The sequence below is a fragment of the Triturus cristatus genome, chromosome 4_2 (genome assembly GCF_964204655.1).
Source record: "Triturus cristatus chromosome 4_2, aTriCri1.1, whole genome shotgun sequence".
Taxonomy (NCBI): Eukaryota; Metazoa; Chordata; class Amphibia; order Caudata; family Salamandridae; genus Triturus; species Triturus cristatus.
The window spans coordinates 23,996,175-24,008,931 of NC_140586.1; the positions used below are offsets into that span (position 1 = coordinate 23,996,175).

Here is a 12,757-nt window from a genome sequence, read left to right on the forward strand (position 1 = left end):
TTGAAATGCCCTACACCCAGGGAGCCACTCGTCGGACATTGAGTTCCTATCAAGTACCATGCATTTTGCTGCTGGTATTGTCTCCTTACGAAGGGGTGAGATCCAAACTACAGGTGCCAGAATGCAAAGCTAAACGGGACGAAGTGATCCGCTCCAGCTGCACTGAGTTAACAAGCATTTACAAGGCAATGGTCTCGGCATTGGTAAAGTTAGAGCTATTGGCATTGCTCATGGCAATGCCGTTTCTTTACATGTTTTAAAAACAAAAACATAAACAAAAATGTCATGAGCAATGCCAATAGCTCTAACTTTACCAATGCCGAGACCATTGCATTGTAAATGCTTGTTATACTTGTAAACGCAGTGTGGGCACAAGTTACACCCCAATAATATCAGTTCAACACCTAAAAAGAGCAACTAGAATATGACCATTTAACCTTTGCAAAGGGTATTTTTAGTAACTTTTGAGCCGTTCGGCCAAGAAACATTTTTGGTAAAAATCTGCAAGCTATGCATCAAATGATAGATTCATTATGTGGCAAGTTCGGCAAAATCCATAAGTATGCAGAAAACACCGTGTTTGCACAATCGCATAAATCCAGTTGATACGTGTAGGTTCCCTCCTCGAAAATGTACCGCATATGTAGACCAGTTTCTAATCCCTTTATGTAAATAAACCCCATGTTTAGACACAAGATCAGATGCATTATGCGCGAGTGCGCCCGACGAGGCTGCCAGTTTAGACCCGCTGCATCAATGGTATCTTCTGTGGATGCTGTGGCCATGGATGCGGGCCAGCTCCGTTCGGGTGATGGCGCTGGGTGAGAAACCCTGCTTCACTAGGAAGGCCCGAGTCTGTTTACCGAGCTCGTGAAAAGAAGGCCACGGAGCAGAGACGGACTGGGCGGGCCGGGCCAGGCAGCCATGCGACACCCACAGCGGCACGCACTCTGTGATCCGGCCTCCTGCAGCATCCGCGTGCGACGTGTGCGCGGAGCGGCCGTGACGTGGCCAGGGCTGCCACGCGCCAGCCAGCTCCGGCTGAGCCCCCGGGAGGCACTCCCCGCAGAGGATCGGACTGTTTCCAGGGCTCGCAAACATCTGGGCCTCTGCAAATCCGCCGAGAGAAGCATGCAAATACCAAGGCAGCTGTGTCCTGGAAGGGTGCGTTCCGTGTAACCTCTCTCTCTCTCTCTCTCTCTCTCACACACACACTAGGGTGTGCACTGTCTGCACGTCGCCTGCAGAATGCGGTGCCAAGTGTAGTGAGCAAAGTAACACTGGGGGTTGGTTCATTGACCCCGATAGGTATGCAGGGGTGTGTAAGTGTGTGTATGTAAGACCCCTGGAGTTAACGCACCTGCTGCAGAGATGTGTGATTTGTAGGCCATGGGTTTAGTCGCACTAAAATAGCTCATAGTGTTAACCAACCCCCTATGGAAATGTGGGTAGCCTCCAAATTACACAGTAAATCCCATTTAGGTAAGCCAGAGGGTCAATGCACAAGCAGCAGAGATACAGAATGCGAATTTCAACCCTCAAAAGATAGCTCGATGGGTTACAATGCAGGCTGCATTCATTTGTGTGTAACTTACAGGTCACAGGCCCAGGAGTCGGCGGGACCGTCTGCAGATATCTGCGTGTGCCCTGCCGGGCGCATACCCCTTGTCCCAGCCTAGGTAGATAGCTTAAGGAGGTTGATGGAGCTTGGGAGTTTGATCACTTGCTGCAGATGGCTGTGTATACCTTGCAGGTCACAGCTCGTGATCCCTGTGAGCTAGCTCAGAGGCCGAATGACCCCGCTGCAGAGATGTGTGTGCACTTTATAAGGTCCTATGTGAAGCCCTGCTTGTCTGCCTCACCTGTCATCTTTTTGATACCATATTGTGCAGTGACCGTGTTGGCCTGAAAGCTATGGAAGCAGAGGGGGCGATCAGAGTGTGTTGAAGATAGGGGGCCAGAGTCGTCGTCGTTAGTCTCCCTTGATATATATTTTCAAATGCATTTTTAGGTCGCGTTTGACGGAGCTGTTGTCTGCATAAGTTGTTTAAATTCTTGAAAACGTCTATAGAGTGGTCTTTGGCTTCGCTCTGAAGATTCTTTCTCCCACCCCATGCTAATAACTGTTTGGTGTATCCTCCCGCCTACTGTGGAGTGTTTGCATTGAAATACATAAGGGGCTATTTTACATCCTAAAACTACACTGAATTCGCACGCATTATGTTTTTATCCCACAGATGACTTGTATAGAGAGCAGTTATGTTTTTCTCTGCAGAAGCCTTTTTAAATGTTCCAGTAAACCAAATGCAAGCCAGGCTTACTGTTTTTGAACCCCTTGTTTTTTTTTGTTTGGGGTGTGGGTGGGTCCCGAGTAACAATATGGTCTGTGGCACCCACTTTACCATGCATTCTCAGCCTCTTAACGCCCAGTCTGCAGAGCAGACGCCCAGCTCCTACAATTCACATTTTGGCAGCCGGCGGCATAACGTCAGGGCCGTGACTCACTTCGCCCTGATGGAAAGACCCTGTGGTTGGGAGACAGTCTGAATCTCTGCCCGAGTGTCTGCGATGGGGAACAGGGGGGCGTCTAATTCACTGTCCAGAGGTTTGGCCAGGCTCTCTAAAATGCAGGAAAGCGAGGAGGGGGGAGTCGACACCATTTCCGTGGTTAGGGTGAAGGTTAGTACCTCTGCTTCCCCTGTCGCTTCTCGCCCATAACCCTAGCCCTGGACAGGGTGCCAGGGCTGTACCAGCTGTGCTGGCAGACCCTCCATGCTCATGGAGAGACGTCAGACTCCCCACGAGGCAGGAGAAGCCCCCAGCGCCCCTGGACTCGAGGTGGGCTGCCATGCGCCATGGCAGGGTACCGAGGTAGATGTGAGAGCAGCCCACCCCGAGTTCGGGGTCGGATGTGTAGCCAGGCATGGCTTCCCCATGACGGAACAGGTCAGGGCCGAACCTCCGCACATGTTCTCTCCAGGGAGGGGGTGGGCTGGGCGACGGATTCCCTGCCCAGGAATGTGCACCAGCTGGGGCTGTGTGTTCAGCAATGTGGACACCGGCTACGAACAAAGCTCCCCCTCTCTCCCATCAAATGCACAGCAGCGGCGGCCGTTCGAGCACAGCCCTGCTGCTGCAGAGCGGTTCACGGTCTGCTAAACCCATGTGTGTGAGACCTCCGCCCTGCCCCCAGTGCCACAGCTATGTGCACCGAGGGTGGGACACCTGTCCCACGCGGTCATCGATGTGTGGGTCAAATTCCGCAGGCCCTCTGTTCCTCAGGATTGCAAATGTGAAGGTTGCACCGGATCCCTCTGTATTCCAGCTGTGAGAATTGTTCGCACCTCTCTGCATCAGTGTCACCGATGTGAGGGTCAGAGGCCACAAGCCCACAGTCCCTTAATTGCAAATGTGAAGGTTGCACCGGATCCCTCTGTATTCCAGCTGTGAGAATAGGTCGCACCTCTCTGCATCAGTATCCGATGTGAGGGTCAGAGGCCGCAGGCCCACTGTCCCTCAGGTTTGCATATGTGAAGGTTGCACCGGATCCCTCTGCATCCCAGCTGTGAGAATAGGTTGCACCTCTCTGCATCAGTATCACAGATGTGAGGGTCAGAGGCCACAGGCCCACTGTCCCTCAGGATTGCAAATGTGAAGGTTGCACTGGAGGATCCCTCTGTATTCCAGCAGTGAGGATAGGTCGCACCTCTCTGCATCAGTATCACCGATGTGAGGGTCAGTGGCCACAGGCCCGCTGTCCCTCCGGATTGCATATGTGAAGGTTGCACCGGATCCCTCTGTATTCCAGCAGTGAGGATAGGGCGCACCTCTCTGCATCAGTATCACCGATGTGAGGGTCAGAGGCCACAGGCCTGCTATCCCTCAGGTTTGCATATGTGAAGGTTGCACCGGATCCCGCTGTATTCCAGCTGTGAGAATAGGTCACATCTCTCTGCATCAGTATCACCGAAGTGAGGTTCAGAGGCCACAAGCCCACTGTCCCTGAGGATTTCAAATCTGAAGGTTGCACCAGATCCCTCTGTATTCCAGCTGTGAGAATAGGTCGCAGCTCTCTGCATCAGTATCACCGATGTGAGGGTCAGAGGCCACAGACCCAATGTCCTTCAGGATTGCAAATGTGGAGGTTGCACCGGATCCCTCTGTATTCCAGCTGTGAGAGTAGCTCACACCTCTCTGCATCAGTATCACCGATTTGAAGGCCAGAGGCCACAGGCCTACTGTCCCTCAGGATTGCAAATGTGAAGGTTGCACCGGATCCCTATGTATTTCAGCTGTGGGATTAGGTCACGTCTCTCTGCATCAGTATCACATAAGAGGTCAGAGCCCTCCTGTTCCTCAGGTTTAAAGCTGTGAGTATCCGAGAGCAGACACTGCCTGTCCCTCATTTTTAGACTTGTTCTGGTTGAAGACTAGATCCTCCTGTTCCCCACAGCTGTGAGAGGAGGTCACTCCGTTCCCTTGGTATTACAGCTGGGTGGAGTGCGTGACCACAGCAGTCCAGTCCCTCCGTGTTACAACTCTGGGGTCGGAGAACAGAGCCTGTCCCTTATTACGTTTTCATGAGGTCCAAAACTAAATCCTCCTGTTCCCGGCCCTCAATATTACAGCTGTAGGGATCGAGGGACCATTCTGTCTCTGAGTGTAGCAGCTCTGTGTGCCCAGAGTCCTCTTTTCGCTCAGCAGTTCAGCTCAAAGACTAGATCATTTTTTCCACCTTTGTATTGTACTTGTGGGGTTCAGAATTCAAAGCCCTCCCATCTCTGGAAGTGGAGCGACCAGCCTCAACCAACAGGACTCGAAGGAGGGCCTAGAGTGAAGGGGAGAGCGCACGTGACTCTCTTGTCCTTAGAGAAGCATGGCAGGTTCCCACAGAGTTAGGCGGGTCAAGAGGCAGTGTGTAGTACGATAGTTGCACCAGTTTCTCGACTCCTAGGTGAAGTACATGTTATCCGGTCTGATGACGATCAACTGGTTAGAGACTTTTTACACATTACCTTTGTAAGCATTTTACCAAACGTTTACATTAAAGAACATTAAAGGATCAATTTAGTGGTCACATAAAACCTACCTCCAATGAAGCCATCTCAAAAACACATAATCGCATTATTCACATTACAGATGACAATGAGATAAGAGTAGACTGCAGGCCAGTCTCCTTTTGGTAGTCCTCCAAAGGGTTCCACGCTCTTGGGTGTCACTCGATGTCGTGATTACTGCAGCCCCATGGGTGGCCCTGTTCCGTCAAAGTTCATAAGGCCATGCATCAGTCCTTCATGGACCCAGACTATGAATAGTGAGTCACTGCTGAAGAGTGGTGGGGGTCCGGAGTCTCCGGGAGGTCAGATAAAGGATTCTTAATCAAAGTGGGACCAAACTCAATGAGAAGGTTCGAAGGGTGGCGTCTTGTAATGAAGGGAAGAGAAGACGTGGAATAGAGCAGCCCGGTGGTAGAGCTTCACCTGGAGATTTCAGCGAGCTGTAGCTCCAGAACTATTCTGGACTATATTTATCCCCTCAATAGTCCAACATCTTGTAGTTGCGTATATTCCAGTGGATCAAGCTTCTCAGACAGGAAAGGGCAGAGCAAGTCTCCATAAGGAGCAGCATCCACCAGCACAACCTGATGCAGTCATTCAGGAGCCCTCGTGGTCTTACCCAAAGTGGAGTCACAACGACTTTACTTATCTACCAATTCAGTAATGCCTAGGACTCGAAGAGGCTCCACCTGGAAATCAAAGCCACAGGATCTCTTTCCATCAACTTCGCTGCTCTTCCCCTGCACCAGGTGTGCAATACTTTGTACAGCGCTCCTCTCTCCTCTAGTGCACCACCATATTGTATTAGTTGTACAGGATGCTATGTGCCTGGCATGACAGGGTAGAATGATGTAGCGGGTCGATCTCGCACATTGCTCCACGGTCGACTTTGACAAGGCAGTCTCTCTCTTCTCGTCTTTCTTACATGGCATTGGCCCACTGATTAGCCACTTCACTTTTTCCTCCAGCGGTTGCCTCAAACGCTTGGAAATGTTTGGTACTGTGGGAAGTGTTGCATTCAGACTTTCTTAACTTCAACAGCACTCTATATGGACATGTTATTCTGCTCTCTTCCTCGACTGGCAGCCTTTATTCTGCAGTTTGGGAGCAACTCCACCACTTCACCTGTCCCCCACCATTCCTCACTGGTTATTGTGCATAGTGGCACGACACTGAGACTATTCTGGCTAGAAGAGTGGCTCAGGGTCTCAAGTAGTCTCTTCACTCTAGACCAGGGCACCTCTCCTTTTCAGTCAGTCTCCTCGTTTTGCTGGCAGGGTACAATAGCTGGGCTTCTCCTATCCTGATGGAGACGGCAACTTCCAAAGTTATTTTCTTGTATTGTGTTGAATACGCACCGCATCTTTTGAGTAAACTTTGACAGCTCAACCACTGCTATCATTGAAGAGCAGAGGAATCCTAGGGAGACTTCACTAATACTTTCAAGCCACCGTATGCTGGACCTTGGAATTGTGACAAGACCAACTGTTGCTCCCAGAACTTGTCGAATAAGTCTGACAATGAAGGAAACTTTATTTTTGGCAGGATGTCTGCCATTTTGTCACCGTTCATCACCTCTACCACGTCAACAGATTGGCCCCTGTGCCATGCACATCACTGCTGCCTTCCAAGAGGTGTAGTCCAACCAATTATGAATTACACGAGATTGTCTGCCACCTTTTGCTAGTTTGTGTCTCACTGTAGTCAGACATTGGCTTCCTACCAGTCAATAAACAGCAGTGATTTAGCCGAATGCCCGAAGCCTGAGCGCTTCGCAGAAACTAGGACATGAGTGCTTTTAAGGCTTCATGAAGTCTGGGTTTTGCTTAACATAACCGGATTAACAGAATCAGCAGTGCCAATCATCTTAGTTATGCTATGTTGAACCTGTTTGAGACTGTCAACATCTTGATTTAACCAGTATTTACCCATCATACTAAGTGTAAATTGGAGCTGTATTCTTCATAAAAGCAGAACATTGGCCTTTATTGATAGTGATAGCATGTGTCAAACTATTGGATACCAGTCTTCTCTTCACCTCTGAGCAGACCTTGACTGGTCGACCACATCAACCTCTGGAGAGTCACTGAAATGCAGGGAGGCCTGGCTAACCACTACAGACTCTGTTTCCTGACTGATGGTCCAGTTGGGGAACATATGTTTGATATTGCTTTGTGCTCCATACAAACTACTGTGTTTTTAGTACTCTGGACCAAGAGCCAAGACCCATCCATCATCCACTGATACAAGTGTGAGAGTTTGGCACCCTTCCCTCCAGTTGAGGCTCTGATGCTAAAATCCTCCTGCCTTAGTATTGCACCTGATCAAACTGAGACCATTGGTCTTGTCCACTCAGTGTTACGGCTGTCTGGCTCTGCCACAATAACCCTCCTGTGCTTTAACGTTTGAGCTTTTAGGTTCTGACGCCTGAAAGATCTGCTCTTGCTGACACCAGAGATCTGGGTGCCCTCCGTTTTGCAGTTGTGAAGGTCTGACAGCAGGACCTTCCTTATCCTCCACAATAGATCTTTGAGGATCTGGCATCAGGAATTTTCTGTCCATCGCTGTTACTGCCCCAAGGGTTTTATACCGCCATTAACCTCTGCTTTTCATATAAAATATTCCATCTTAGTCAAACTTAGCATTATCTGGCTCAACATCACAGTAACCGGGCAGGAATTATCCACCGAGCCTGTGTTTTGTAGTGTTAGTGTCCCTGCTTGTCTTAGCACCAGGGTTCCAGCTTCATCCTTTGGATCTCAGCCTTGTTTTGACGTCATCCTTGTCTATAGTTTCCATGCGCTCTTCCTGAAGGCATTACCACGCATTCTGATTATTTTTTTTAAACTGTAGACATATTTCTGCTGGTACCCTTGAGACCCCAACGCTCCTCCCTCTAGCTCCTTCTCATGAGATTCAGAATGACTCTGCCGCTGAAAAATGTTCGAGAGACGCAGTCAAAAGCTCAGCTCCGTCAAACTGTTTTTTTTTTCAAAATGCTGAAGTGCATTTGCACATTTTTGTGACCGGATATCTTTATTTTGAGCCAGGGATGCTATCCCATTTTAGGAATACATGAGGACTGCCATCACCTAATGTCTGCAGGAAAGGGTGTCTGAAGAAGCAAAAAATAAATGGGGTACTCCTTTGCTAAGTAGTACAGTTACTCTTTTGGACCCCCTCCTCCCCTAGGAAACCAGCAGCCCTTCGTGCTGCCACTCATATTCCTACAGAATCTGTTTATTCATAGTGTTGGGTGTTCTTCCTCCTTGAGTCTGTCTCTTGCGATGCTGCTTGCTATCTTCCAAAGTATGACTACCCTATGCAATCTTCCCGTAGTGTGGTAGACTCTTGTAGTGTCACATGTTGTCCACCTAGAGGCTTTTTCGGTCCCACCTTCTAGACCACATATGCGCTGTCTGATGAGAGGCGTATTGTTGGCTTATGTTTGGCTTAGAGCCCCCTCCTTATTGGTTGGCTTTTTTGTCACTCATTTGCTTGCTTCTTTTTTGATCGATTGTGTGGGCTTTTTTCCTTTTCTTGTATTTGTTTCTACTCGTGAGAAATGATGTTTTACTTGCAAGGCCGGACGGGCCAAAGCGGGCATCGGGCTGAAAGGGTGGGGGCCAGTTTTGGAGTGGTAGAGGCCGGTTTTGTTACTATGGGGACGGTTTTGCAGCGATGCTGCAATATCAGCCCACAGTAACAAAAGCAGCAGTGCTGGGGCCCGGTTTTATTAAGCAGCAGTGCTTCACGCTTCAAAACCTCCACCCACCCCCTCTGGGGATGGGGGCCTGTCTGAAAATATTGACAGGGTTGCTGCGGTGTGAGAAGTTGGCCTGGTATATCCTGTCCACTAGTTATAATGGGCACCCTGTACCAGTCCAAACAACCCCTTATTGATGATAGGTTAAAGACAACCTTTATTGAAAGCTATCCTAGTGGTAGCTATGGAGACCAGCCTTCAGGCTAAGTCTTGAAGGAATGTAAAGCAGCTTGTTTTACCAGTCTATAATCTCTTGAATGGCTAAATGAAAGACAACCACACCAGGTATATATATATAAAATATATATATTTATTTCTAAACACACCCACCTAGTCTCTTTATGAGGCTAGAGGTCAAAACACGTAAGTTACACTTCAAATATGACAGTAAAATAGCACAAATACACTTCAGGCCCTAGGGGCGAGCCAAACCATATCCTAAAATAGTGGTATAAGAACCACGACTCAACCAGACACAAGGCCTAGAGCCTGTAGAATCGCTGGGACCCCAAGGAAACACCCAAGGTAGTGACACAGGGGACCGTGTGAAGTGTGAGAACACAGCCGCGAGCTCCCGTTAGCTTCTATGGGGAAAGTCGCAGTTAGATTTTTAAAGATTAGGGACACTTGGAAATGAGTCAGGACCAAACCCTTTGGGACTTAGGAAGTTCTAGGGTCAACACCCACGGGAGCACCGGAGTACTCGTGTTACCTCACCCAGGGAAGCCGGGTGCATTGGTGTCAAATGGTGTCGGGTCGCGTCGCGTCGTCGATTTCAATGGGAGCTGGCAAAGAAGTGCTGCTGCCGGGAAGATGCGAAGTGTCCAAAGAGATCCAAGCCTGGATCGAAGTCGAGAAGAACCTGAAAGCAGAGGGGTCAGAGTGTGGGTCACTTGCCAGTGACCAGGAGGACGATAGGCGGATGCCCACCGATGTCGGGTGATTTCAGGTGAAGAAGGTGAAGCTTGACTCTTCAGCCACGATGACCAGGAGGCGTCGAGGACGACTATGAGCTGGATTTGGAGTGTCCCACGAAGGATGTCGAGTGCTGCAGCGTCGGTGCCCAGATTGGGCACAACAAGCCTTGGCAACAGCAACCCATGCAGAAAGGAGAAAGATGCTTTGGTGCAGACCAGCAAGGTCTGGGGGACTCACCACTTGGTAGGGAGTCAGGGCACGTCTGGAGCAACCAGGGAAGCCCAAGGAAAATCAAAGTTACCCTCACAGGGACCCACCAGTCGACGGACCAGGGATCGCGAAGGGACTTTGAGAAGAAACACACAATGGCGGCCCACGGGTCTCTCGGGGTGACTAGGCCGACAATCTTTGGTGGATTCTCTGCTCGAGAGGGGGGGGCTACAAGTAACCCCAAGCACGACTTCAAGAGACGTCGAGAAGTCAATGCACTTGCAAAAGTGCACGGTGACCAGGAGTTCCGGTTCCACGCTACTCACAAGGGCTGCGGGTCTCCGCTTTGCTGGGGACTCGGGTCGGCCTCTGAGATGTCTGGAAATCCTCTTCCTGGGCTGCAAATACTTCGGAGTCCGGCGGGAGCTTCGGAAATGCAGACTGGCAAAATGCTTCGTTGGTGCCTGCCAAGCAGGGGAGTCACTTCTTGACCCCAAGGGAGATTTCTTCAGTCCTCTAGTCTTTAGTAGAGCGTTGAAGTTCCAGGATTCAGCTTCAGAGTTTCGTCCAGGGATATCTAAAGTTCTGGTTACAGAGGTTCCTTACTTATACCTAAGGAAGGGATTGGACTAACTCTGGGGACTCACCTATGGGAGGGTTTGGAAAGAGGGGGGGCTACACCCATTTCCTTTGTCCAGTCCAGCCCAGTGAGTGCTCCCACCCAGCCCCAATACACATAAGCCTGTCTGGCAGGTGGTTACACCTCCCTGTGACAGGAAACCTATTGTCCAGGCCCCCCCTGCCGGAGTTTCGGTCAGCAGCAGGAGGGAAGATCCGTGTTTGTGGCTGCAGCAACCATTTTGTGATGCCAGGGCTCTATTAGATTTCTACCGGGTATACCAGTACTGCCATGTTTCTTCCTCTAGAAGGGTCGGATCATATTCTCGCATCAGCAATTGATGTGGGGGTATGATTCCAAGGTGTTTGACACCAAACACTACATGTTTCCGTGCAGCCAGTCCAAAGTTAGCATTAACTGTCTTAGATATAATGTACTAATGAGTATATGGTCAGGCTGCACCACTGACCACCCCGGAAAAGAGATTCCGAAGGCTGCGAAGGGGCTCAGCACATGCCTGGGCACCCTCTCCCATATAACCAAGCACCCTGCCTTCAAGATTGATAAGGCCTGCCATTGGGGTGACTGATAGGTTACTATGTGCAGTTATAGGTGAGGTATAGTTAACCTATACCTCATTAATGGGTGCATGCACCACCTTACCCAGGCTGCAGTATCAGGCCTGTGGTGTCATTTTGAAGGGCTTTCCAGGGGGGGCACAATACATGCTTCAGCCCCTGGTAGGCCTCTGGGGTACCTATGCCCTGGGTACATTGTATACCATATACTAGGGACTCACAAGGGTGCCCCAGAATCCAATCTGGAGTGTACCTAAAGTACATGCAATCAATTTAGAGAGGACGCAGCTAGGCTGGGGCCCTGAATAGCAGGGTCCCAGCCAGACTAAAGTCGAAAAACAGTGAAACGCCAGCAAAAAGTGGGGGTAAACATGTGAAGCAGATCCTACTCTCCTACATGCGGGTTCCCAGTCTGGTCCTGATTACTTGTGTTCTTCCACTGCTTGCTTTCCAAGCACTACTTTTTTCTTTTTGGTTAAGCACTCCAAAAGGGTGCCTGTGTTTAGCAGTCTCGCTTGTGTTACTTCTGCGCCCTCCGAGTTGCTTCTCCCCACACACATCTATGTTACTTCTGATCACCCCTAGCCTCTGTGTTGCTTCCCCACTCGTGACCTCTGTGTTGCTTTCACCCACCCGCGCCCTCAGTATTGTTCCACCCTCAGTGTTGCTTCTGTCCCTCACCTGCACCCTCTTTGTTGCTTACACACACTTGTCCACCCTGTGGGATGCTGTGCAACTTGGCTAAAACCATTGGCAAACCAGTAGGTCCCAAAGGTGACATCAGTTGGCTTTGCCAATGTTTATCTCTGCTTGTATTGTCACTCGCTATCAGCCGGAGTCACCTGCCGTTTCTAGTGCAACTTGCTGACCCATCCTTTACTCCCACCTTCGTCTCTCCACTACTTGCCGTGCTCGTGCTGTCTGATGGCTCCATGAGTTACTTTCTGCTATAGGCCAGGCTTCTGTTGCACCATTCTTCTCCACTTACTGACTCCACAGCATGGCTGCCCTTTATGAGGCCTCGTGATGACGCCTCTGTTAGTTTTCCTCCCAGTGGAGCTCGCTGATGCCAGTCTTGTTGCTCCTGGCATTGACCCTCATGGTCATCCTTGCTAGAGATGCTCAGTTGCAGATGGGTATCCTTTGTATAAGAGTGTCCTTTGCTTCACTGTAAGATAGTCTTCTAGGTAATGGTATATGGTGTGAAGAACAGGTTATGGTGGGTGTCTTTGGGGCTTGGTAAGCTATTCGGTGCGACATGCACAGGAAGGTTATTAAATGTGTTTTTGTTGTTTTTGACTGATGGACGCACTACTGTGAGAGACTCTTTAAGGTCTGGTACCAAAAAGAGCTTTAGCAATATTGTGTGGCCTATGGTGTTAGAGGCGTGCAGTCAGTCAAGTAGCAGAAGTTTCTTAGTTTACATACATTTGTTTGATAAAATGTGGAATTAACCCATAGGGCGCTGTACAGCATGCACAATTTAATATATGAATGTAGGGCGGGTAGAGCATTCTGGGTCCTTGATGCAGTGCTGAAGGACATGTCTTCAGGCAGTGGAATGATACCATACTGAAGTGTGTTTTTTGCTTCTAAGAGTTCTGGAGCT

General features: G+C 49.7%; 1 protein-coding gene across 4 annotated transcripts in view; it reads left to right on the forward strand.

Annotated features, from left to right (window-relative positions):
• The window catches only part of SPATS2 (spermatogenesis associated serine rich 2), a 432,511-nt gene that overhangs the window by 44,363 nt on the left and 375,391 nt on the right, over window positions 1-12,757 (forward strand). The window contains exon 1 of one of the 4 annotated variants that reach the window (XM_085600262.1): window positions 715-1,164. The exons of the other annotated variants lie outside the window; for them this stretch is intronic. The gene's annotated coding sequence lies outside the window, so the exon portion shown is untranslated. Of the gene's footprint in view, window positions 1-714; window positions 1,165-12,757 lie in introns of those variants that run through there. 4 annotated transcript variants of the gene reach the window in all.